The sequence below is a fragment of the Notolepis coatsorum genome (genome assembly GCF_963971535.1).
Source record: "Notolepis coatsorum genome assembly, chromosome: 11".
NCBI lineage: Eukaryota > Metazoa > Chordata > Actinopteri > Aulopiformes > Paralepididae > Notolepis > Notolepis coatsorum.
Window position 1 is genome coordinate 21,513,695 of NC_140175.1, and position 8,236 is coordinate 21,521,930.

Below are 8,236 nucleotides of genomic sequence, written 5' to 3' on the forward strand. Positions count from 1 at the left end.
AGGTGGCCGAGCGGAGATTGCGTTCGTCACCAACCCCGGAGCTGTGAGCTGGATTCGCCTGTTCGAATCCAGCTCACAGCTCCGGGGTTGTCACCATCTTGGCTGGCCGTCTGCACTAATACAATTGGCTGTATTAGAGGGTGGGAGAAGCTGGCGGGGTGGGTCCGGGTCGTTGTAAACAGCGACTCCTACAGTTCGGTCGGGGCGCCTGCTAAGCGCGGATAGGACCTGAGTAGGATAGTGTGGTCCTCCCACACGCTACGCCCTCTCGATGAGAATCCGCGCTGCCAGGTGAAAAGAAGCGGTGATTGGCTGGACGTGTGTCGGAGGAAGCACGTGGTAGCCTCCACTCTCCCAGATGATCTGACTGTGGGGGGTAAGTGCGCAGCGACCAGGAAGGGACTGGGAATTAGCATACGACTAACATTGGGATGGGAGAAAATCGGAGGAAAAATGGAGGGGGAAAAAGACCAATAAAAAAAAAAAAAGAAGAATGGGTGCTTGTCGGAGCACATTATGTCCGTGGCATGCTGTAGCTGGTAATAAACATGTCCCCTCAATGAATGAAGGACATATGGCATGTACACACAGGGGTGTAGCTCCAGATTCTGGGCCCCCTGAAAGAATGTATTTGTAGGCCCCCAGTGAATGCTAGCGCGCGTAAGCGGAATTTTTTTGTGCCATTTTTTTATTGATGATAACGCATAATATGGTTTTTACCTATACATTCGGATCAGCAGTTCAGCACCTGCACTGTTGGTGGGTGAGCCTAGTAAAGGATGTCACATTGCGTTCATCTTCAATGAATGGACCAATGCAATAGTCTACCAAAGCCCCCCCCTCTCTCTCTATATATCTCACACACACACACACACACACACACACACACACACACACACACACACACACACACACACACCGATGCTACCGAATTCATGCCGCGGACATAACGCAAAAAAACGAAAACTAATACTGAAACTAACTTTTTAAAACAACTTTTAAACAAAGTAAATATGAATAAAAAATACAAAACTATAATAACTTTCCACAACCCAGTACACAGGGGAGAGCAGCACAGTGACCTGGCATCCTTCCAGTGCCCCCAGGAATGTCTCTCTCTCTCCTGGGTACTTGACTGCTCTGCATTAGAAGTGTGCTCCCTGATGCGTATAGTGTATCCAGGCTCGGCCATCTCTGTTTAACTCATTAACTGCCCCTGGCTCCGACCGTCACCAGGATTCTGAACCTCTAACCTCCTTGAGGTGATAGTTGATGAGTTGATGAGTTCTACGTACACCAGCCTGCCCTGGGATTTATCTGTCACCTAAACAGCATTTTATGAATTTAAGTTGTTATAACCAGATACAAGTTGCCATGTTGTTTTTTGTTGTTGTTGACCAATAGAAACCAATCCAAAACAAATTTCAACACTACCTGGTTTGGGCCTAATTCTGCATGGGACATAGATTAGCATAGATTAGATAGATTTAGCATAGATTAATTTTTTTTTTTTGATCCACTTTTTCTCCCATTTTTCTATGTTTTTCTCCCATCCCAATTTCGTATCATCCAATTCAACCCTCCCCTGTCATGAACGCTGTTTCTTGCCTCCCACAAGCCGGCTGCAATGTGGACTAAGTCATACATAGCACAAGTCCCCTCCGGTACTTGAGGTAACAGCAGTCGCATCTTTTCACCTGCGCAGCTCGATCTCTCAGTGGCGAGGAGTAACGCGTGGGAGGCTCACGCTGCCCCCGACACTTCCTGATTCTACTGCGCAGGCGCACCAACCGACCTGTAGGAGTCGCTGTCCACAACGCCCAATCCCCACCCTTCAGTTTCCCTCCCCGTAATACGGCCAATGTGTATTAGTACGGACGACCAGCTAAACTGAAAACAATGTGGAGAGCTGGATTCGAACACGCGAACCCAGCGTCTCCACATTGGTGGCGAGTGCCTTGCCCACTACACCACCTAGCCGCCCCCAGATTAACTTATTTTATTCCACAATGTATGTTTGTAAATCCAAATAACAATAAAAAAAAATAAAGAAATTAGCATAGATTACCCGAGTCTTCTGTGGTTCTATTCATCTTTATTCAGAATTCTTGATTTGAGACGTCAAGGGGCCCCTTTGAAAATGGCCGTACCCATGGGAATTCCCCCCCATCAGATTTAAACTAGCTTAGCCCTTTCACTGCCACACTACAGAAGGTTAACCCTTTCACTACCACACTACAGACGGTAGTGAAAGGTTAACCTTCTGTAGTGTGGTAGTGAAAGGTTAACCGTCTGTAGTGTGGTAGCGAAAGGGTTAAAATAGCTTTAACTTTGGGGCAAGATTTACCCCATTTGCCAGTAAGCTAGCATGACATGGCTGGTACCTTTTGGATTCCTCAAGATCAATAGTTGTGCGCTAGCTTAGAAAATGAGCCACTAAACTAGAGGCCTTTTTAAAAGACGGCTAATAAAGTAAATAAATCTGTAACATAAACGGCCGATACCGATAGTTTGTCAAATTGACCCCTAGAAAATACTATATAAAAGGAATGATCTAAATGTTGGAAATAAGCTTCAATAATTTATTTGGTCAATTATGAGTCTTAAAACCTTAGAAATATAGGATTTATTGTAAAAGTGACAAGGTTTTTCAAAGCCAACTCATTTAGAATGTTGGCTCCGGGGGCGGCTACGTGGTGCAGTGGGCAAGGCGCTCACCACGAATACTGGAGACTGGGCTCGAACAGGTTCGCCTCCCTGTTCGAGTCCAGCGCTCCACATTGCTTTCAGTTTAGCTGGTCGTCCGCACTAATACACATTGACAGTATTAGGGGGAGGGAAACTGATGGGTGGGGATCGGGCGTTGTGGACAGCGACTCCTACAGGTCGGTTGGTGCGCCTGCGCAGTAGAATCAGGAAGCGATGGGGGCGGCGCCCCTCCAAAGCCCAGACCCCTGACGCTGAAAGATCGAGCTGCGCAGGTGGAAAGATGCGACTGCTGTTATCTCGAGTATCGGAGGGGACTTGTGCTATGTATGACTTAGTCCACATTGCAGCCGGCTTGTGGGAGGCAAGAAACAGCGTTCAAAGACAGGGGAGGGTTGAATTGGATGATATGAAAATTAGGATGGGAGAAAAATAAAAAATGGGGGAAAAAGTGGATTAAAAAAAAAATAATGTTGGCTCCGGCAGACTGGGAGCTGAGGATTCATGTTGAGGCAGTAAATTAGTTGTTTTTCCATGCAAAGTGTATGTCTACATACCATGCATGTTTCTTTTCCTCGGGGTATGTGATTTGCTTATAATTTCTGTCCATGTGTGAGTTTTCTTTTACATTATGTTCTTGAAAATTCAATCAAATATTGTGTTTGAAAAATTAAGAAAAAGGATAGATTTGTCCTCTGCTTGTTTCTCATCTCGGCCTGTCTTCTTCCTCAGGTTGCCCGACATTCCCTGGCTCTGTCGCTCCCGCCGCCCTCACAGGAAACAGAAGAATTTGCACCTCGGTGAAGAAGCACTTTGTAACCGTAGCAACGCGTCATTCTGTCGCCAGAAGACATAGCGGTCCTAAACTATCATATATCGTAGTAGGAAAAAGGTATTTATTTATTGAACAATTCTGATCTGTTTGGGTGTCACAGTGGAAAATAACACGTCACGCGCCCCCATTTCTGGAGCCGCGTCGGCGGCGGTAGCTGTGGCGTTCCTGTGGCGTTCCTGTGGCTGCTATAGTAGCTAGGTGTCATGATATTAACAGGCGGCGAGAAGAGGAGGTGCGCTGTGACAGACTATTATGCCGGCGAGGAAGGAGAGAAGTGTTCGACTTTGCTCGCTGACTTTACTTCAGTTCATTCGTCTTCGTCAGGAGGCTCCAACCAACCGACGGACATTGGGGACAGAACGGTTGCCATTATTTGCAATACATTTGTATCCACACATCAACGCTCAACACTCATGCTACTCAGCGTAGGCATCGGTACAGCGAGAGAGACGTGCACCTTTTTTATAGTAGAAACTCGCCGATCTGAACCTCTCTGGGAACAGAGGTCGTTTGAACCAGTAAAATGTTTGAAAATTCCTATTCCTTAATAATATGAAGCATGCATGCACACACATTCCAACAAGGCCCTGTTAATCTCATTTACCCATATAAAGCATGCAACTACAAGAAAACTCCCCCCAAAAGTGTGCACAATTAATTCGATTTGATTTGTTTGCATCCCTGCATGGTGTTCCCTATCCCTCCGAGGTTCAGATACATGGGGTTCTGCAGTAAAGCATTGAGCATGTAAGGACTGGTTCAGATACATGGGGGTTCTGCAGAGTAGAGCATTGAGCATGTAAGGACTGGTTCAGATACATGCGGTTCTGCAGAGTAGAGCATTGAGCATGTAAGGACTGTAAGGACACACGCGTTAGAGAGCTTGTATTAATTTTTCTGTTGTAGATCTGTGGTATATGATTTCCGCGAGCGGAAGTGGGTGATCTGATAACGCACTACTACCTTTGAGCTCAGAGGACTATTCTGCAAGGATGTTATTATAAAAGGGTGTGAGAAGACACGTGTTAGATCCTGTTCAAATACCACAGAGCTCCACTCGCAGAGGAAGATGGTGAATTCTCGCTAATCGCCCCTCGATACGTTATCTCAAACGAGAGGTTGTGTTGTTCCGATGGAATTCGACTAGAGTTGATTTTCTGTCATGGCTCGAGACGATGTTATCTCTTGCTTTGTGAACTGAAATGAGGGATGTAATTGTTCTGTCATGGCTCGAGACAATGCTATCTCTCGCTCTGTGAACTCAAACGAAAGATGTATCGTTCCGAGTGAAATCCGCCAGCGCCGATCCTCTTGTCACGGGTTGGGTTTGGATTTTATACTCGGTGCAGTGCAACCCGTGTGATTGTGAAACCCAGTTGCGCCAATTCACTAGCACAAAATCTACGTTTGTGCTTGTGAATATCCAAGAGGGTTATTTATAGGATAAGACAAAATAGTGGAAAATCCGCTTGGATTATTATTCCAGCCTGAGACTAGGTTTTTAACGATACTGCTTAAATCTTGTCAAATCTGCACAGACATTCACAAGTGCACAGGACAATAGGGTATATGGTTTGGTAGTATTAGGCAACCCTCCCACACACACAGCATCAAGCATCAAACCACACCCAAAAAGTACCTGAAATACTTTTTAATCCAGGTGTTTGTTTGTCAATCATGTCCAAAGATGAATTCCTGTTTTAATATGAGAACATATTGATTTCTCCATTTTGTTAAGAAAATAGAAAAGAAATGCTGCTTTTGTACTATTTGTTGTTGTTCTTTTCAGTCTGTATCCAGAAGTCAAACCTCTGTGAGGATGTTTGTGTTAAAGGAACACTCCACCCAAAAAAATAACGCTGATACTATGCTCTCCATCCCCACACATATCCCCCAAAACCATACGTAAGCTATCTTGTACAAACGCAATTGGCTTGAGAGATGTGTGATGTCATTTTGATGTCACATATGCTAGGAAGTGTCGATAATATTACAGCTCAGTGAAATCATGAAGATGAAAGAGAATATCAGCATATCCCTTACAGCATCTGTTAATCACTTGCTAAGGTCTCTTTTTCTTTTTTTTTCCATTTTTATTATTTCACTTAGATGTATTTAATACTTCCTGGAATATGTCAAGGAAACTATAAAAGAAGGAAGGGTCATTAAGTCACTGTGTAGCACGTGAACGCACATTGGTGTGTGTGGGAACTTTCAGTGCGGCCGACATCGAGTTGAATGGGATCAGCCATCTACTCGTTTATATGTCATTTAAACAGGTTATTACCTCGGGTGTCAGAATCATCAGCAATTTGTTGCATTGTTAACTAGCTAACGTTTGATATATTGGTCGATGTAATATCTCCTCAGATAGCTGGTATCTTTCGACGTGACGACCCTTCCTTCCTTTTATAGTTTCTTTGGAATACGTGACTTTAACTGTAACTGTGTAACCATCAAACCAAAAGGACGACAAATCCGTTAAACGTTTTTGGATGGAGTGTTTTTAAGTTTTGTTTTTGTTTGTTTTGTTCTTCTTGGGTATATGTGCAATGGAACCGTGTTTGGCTGTGCAATCTCAGCACCACCATACTTATTATCAGGCAGCTGTCACGAGGAGGAGTTTGCACGGCTCCTAGCAGAGACTGGTGCAGCTGTGCAGTATATTATATTATATTGCAATGTGTAGAAATGCTCAGTAATAAGTACGTCTCAACTGTCCCCATCTCTGAATTTATGCTGTCCCCCCCCCCCCCCCCCCCCCAACAGTGTGTGTGGCTGTTGTGGTCGTGATAATGATGGTGTCGACTCGAGACTCCAGTGGTCGATCTCCTAAAACTCAGAGGGATGTCTAATGTCTGTAAAACTGGTGTACTTACTTGTGACTGGTTACATGATTAAAAAAAGAAAAGCCGGCTCTTTCATTTGCATGTTCCGTTTGGTGGGTTTTTCATTTTTCCAAATGATTTAATTGGATGAGAGAGCGTGGCAAGGAAACGGAAACAACAACTGTGTGTCAATCTGCCTCTAAAACACATTAGCCTACGGCGCCATGTGGTCAAGAGTCAAGTCAAGAGTTTTTATTTGTCACGGCATACAAGGCATACAGTGAAATGCGGGGGGTCATGCCCGCAGCGATTGTGCAATAATACAAAATAGAATAAGACATAACAGGTATAATGTACATACGTTTAAAAAAAAAAGCATGGTAAAAGACATGTTGAGGTCCTGCGATAGTGCAATACAGTGTTAAGCTACGGATGAGGCACTAGGTCATCCTCTTAAAGGGGCACTTCATAAAAAAACAAAAAACAATACGGATTGATTTTGCACATCATCTCACACATCCAAAGACTAAGCGGTTTTGCACACATTCACTCAGTTTAGACGGAAGTAGGCCTACATGAGTTTGAATATGGCCACCAGTGATGTCATCGAGGACACCGAAGCCTTGTGTCGTGTTAATTACAGCTCCATGAAACGATAAGGTAGCAGTCCCTATAAGACGAGGCGTTGCTATTTTCTCATCTGCATCTTTTCACAGAGCTGTAATTGTCACAAGGGTTCAACGTCCCGTCCCCGATGACATCACTGGTGGCCACATCATTCACTCCTCGATAACTGTCTTTTTTTTTTTTGATCCACTTTTTCTCCCATTTTTCTATATTTTCTCCCATCCCAATTTCGTATCATCCAATTCAACCCTCCCCTGTCACGAACGCTGTTTCTTGCCTCCCACAAGCCGGCTGCAATGTGGACTAAGTCATACATAGCACAAGTCCCCTCCGGTACTTGAGGTAACAGCAGTCGCATCTTTTCACCTGCGCAGCTCGATCTCTCAGTGTCGAGGAGTAACGCGTGGGAGGCTCACGCTGCCCCCGACACTTCCTGATTCTACTGCGCAGGCGCACCAACCGACTTGTAGGAGTCGCTTGTTCACAACGTTCGATCCCCACCCTTCAGTTTTCCCTCCCCGTAATACGGCCAATGTGTATTACTGCGGACGACCAGCCAAACTGAAAAACAATGTGGAGAGCTGGATTCGAACACGCGAATCCTAGCGTCTCCACACTGGTGGCGAGTGCCTTAGACCACTACACCACCTAGCCGCCCTACTCCTCGATAACTGTCAAACTAAATGCATGTGGTGCAAATTCGGATGTGTGTGTGAGATCTATGCACGAGATCAATCAGACAACACGATCTTAGCTGACCTCATTGGTGTCGTTCTCACATCGTGGTGGCCTCTCTCTCTCTCTCTCTCTCTCTCTCATACTGCCGGATATCGCAGCGTAGTATGTGAGGTATGTTGTAACCGAGCAGCTGTGCGAGAGGTTACTGATTTTGGGGTATAAGTTGGAAGAAAAAGTCCATAAACTGACTGTGCTGTGAGAGAGTCTAGAACGAATAGTGTAACACAGTGAATGAATCAATGAAAACTTTATTTAACAGATTGCAGAATGGGTACAATACAGTACGGCTCAATATACACACAATTGTTAAGGGGATGCAGACCAGAGAAAGACGTTTATCAGGGCGGCTAAGTGGCGCAGTGGGCAAGGCGCTCGCCACTAACGCAGGAGATGCTGGGTTCGAGCCCAGCTCTCTGTGTTGCTTCCGGCTTGGCTGGTCGTTCATACTAATACAATTGGCAGTATTAGGGGGTGGGAAAGCCGGTGGGTGGGGATCGGACGT

General features: G+C 45.1%; 1 protein-coding gene across 1 annotated transcript in view; it reads left to right on the top strand.

The window, feature by feature from the left end:
* usp20 (ubiquitin specific peptidase 20) overlaps positions 1-6,430 on the top strand; it is a 56,191-nt gene extending 49,761 nt beyond the window's left edge. Inside the window, exon 26 of the mRNA XM_084324297.1 lies at positions 3,439-6,430. The gene's annotated coding sequence lies outside the window, so the exon portion shown is untranslated. The remainder of the gene's footprint in view (positions 1-3,438) is intronic.
* Positions 6,431-8,236: the final 1,806 nt, after the last annotated feature.